The sequence below is a fragment of the Bactrocera neohumeralis genome, unplaced genomic scaffold (assembly GCF_024586455.1).
Source record: "Bactrocera neohumeralis isolate Rockhampton unplaced genomic scaffold, APGP_CSIRO_Bneo_wtdbg2-racon-allhic-juicebox.fasta_v2 ctg5003, whole genome shotgun sequence".
In the NCBI taxonomy this organism is placed as follows: domain Eukaryota; kingdom Metazoa; phylum Arthropoda; class Insecta; order Diptera; family Tephritidae; genus Bactrocera; species Bactrocera neohumeralis.
In genome coordinates, this window is record NW_026091974.1 from 5,158 (window position 1) to 7,206 (window position 2,049).

Genomic DNA, 2,049 nt, shown 5'->3' on the forward strand with positions numbered 1-2,049 from the left:
AGTCTGAGTAGTCGTCGATAAAATTTGCACAATTTCCATATAAAGTGTACACCCTCTTTACCTAGGAAATATCTCACCATCAGCACACAACTTTTTCACGATTCCTTTTGCAAAACATTCATAATATTGATAAATCTGTATTTTTCGTAAATTGCTGTATCAAATATTACACCTTTTAACTTTTCCATTCTAAGCTTCGGATATTTTCTAGGTACATAAATGAAACAATATTCTTTCACATCCAATGCTTTGACAAATGGTTTTATCATTCCCAACTTGATCACGTTTAAAATCAGTAAGTTCATTTTCATTCACGTCTATTGATAGACTATACGGATATCTAGAGATATCTGGAGTGTAAAGGTGAAATCATTGTTTCAATTTTCTTTTCGAAACTCGATAAAAGTATTTTGGTTGACTGCACTGTAACACACTTTAAATTTTCTTTAAGCATAATAATATTTTTTGATATTAAAAACTAAAGTAAAAATGGACAATGATGACAAAACGAAAAAGATTTGATATGTTGCACCGAAGCTAAAAACAAGAAAAAACGTTAACTTCGGTTGCACCGAAGCCCTTCACAGGTGCTTTGAAGGTCCTTGATTCCGATCGTTCGGTTTGTATGTCAGCTATATGCTATAGTGAGCCGATCTGAACAATCTCTTCGGAGATTACAAACAAAATAACCTGGGCCAACTTTTGTGCAAATGCATTGACAAATGAGAAAGTTTTCCATACAAGAACTTGATTCCGATCGTTCAGTTTGTATGACAGCTATATGTTATAGTGATTCGATATCGGCAGTTCCGACAAATGAGCAGCTTCTTGAAGAGAAAATGACGTTTGCAAAATTTCAAAACGATATCTTAAAAACTGAGGGACTAGTTCGTATATATACAGACAGAGACAGACAGACAGGCAGACGGACATGGCTAAATAGATTCAGCTCGACATACTGATCGTTTACATATATACTTTATATGGTCTCCGACCCTTCCTTCTGCTACAAACTTCTTGACAAACTTAATATACCCTGTTCAGGGTATAAATATCTCAACAATATCGTTATATACATATAAGTTAGTAATACAAACAACCGTTGGGCAACAGTACTACTCGGTGTAACATGTTGCGAAGTGTAAGGAATGCTAAGCTCATCTATTTCACCGCCATTAAAAGATAAAAACATGGATTTAAAAAAAAAATTATCCTTCCACATTTTGTACTTATACTCACGTATATTGTTGTTGTAAATGTAATTTTATAAAGTTATTATAGTTGCAGCAGTAAATTTTTACTATGTATTATATATTAGTTATTTATTTCGTGCCTAAACTTTATTCACTAATCTCCTCTGCCACATTTATTTCTCTTTCACATACAAATAATTCTCACATATTCAAAGCACCACCTCTAACGGTAAACTGTAAAGTTATTTTATTAACCTTATGCTTTCCACTTTGCCACAGTACTGAAGTATTTCTATAAAATTTCATTTAATGTCGGCATCGATTTTAAACCCCCACTTTTGCCCCACATTTGAGTCTTTATCTATAAAATATTTCGTAAACATTCGTCTTTTTAATCAAGCAACATTTAATACTATTGACAAATTTTTGCACTTATCTATATTCGCAAGATAAGGGTTCCTTTTATCTATTCACAATGTTTCGTTGGTATTCGGATTTGATAAGCGAGTTATGGTGGTGTGAGCATTGGCAGGCAATGTGCGACGCAGCAGTCGTGGCCGAGTGGTTAAGGCGTCTGACTCGAAATCAGATTCCCTCTGGGAGCGTAGGTTCGAATCCTACCGGCTGCGGTACGAACTTTTTGCTACTTATTTTTGAAATTTAAAATGTGTTTTACCGGTATCTTATCACAAAACACTCCTAATCCCTATCTGAAGTAGGTGATGGATGCAGTGAAGATAATAATTTTGCGTTTTTGTTTTCACATTTCACTTTCATTGTATTTCTGGCGCCGTTTAAGTGTGATTTATTGTACATATTTGTTTTCATTATCACATTGAAAATATGTTGGAAGGAA

At 34.0% G+C, this 2,049-nt stretch overlaps 1 non-coding gene across 1 annotated transcript; it reads left to right on the top strand.

Moving 5' to 3' along the window:
- Nucleotides 1-1,740: 1,740 nt before the first annotated feature.
- Nucleotides 1,741-1,822, top strand: Trnas-cga (transfer RNA serine (anticodon CGA)). The gene has a single exon. It is a non-coding gene; the product is annotated as a tRNA-Ser (tRNA).
- Nucleotides 1,823-2,049: the final 227 nt, after the last annotated feature.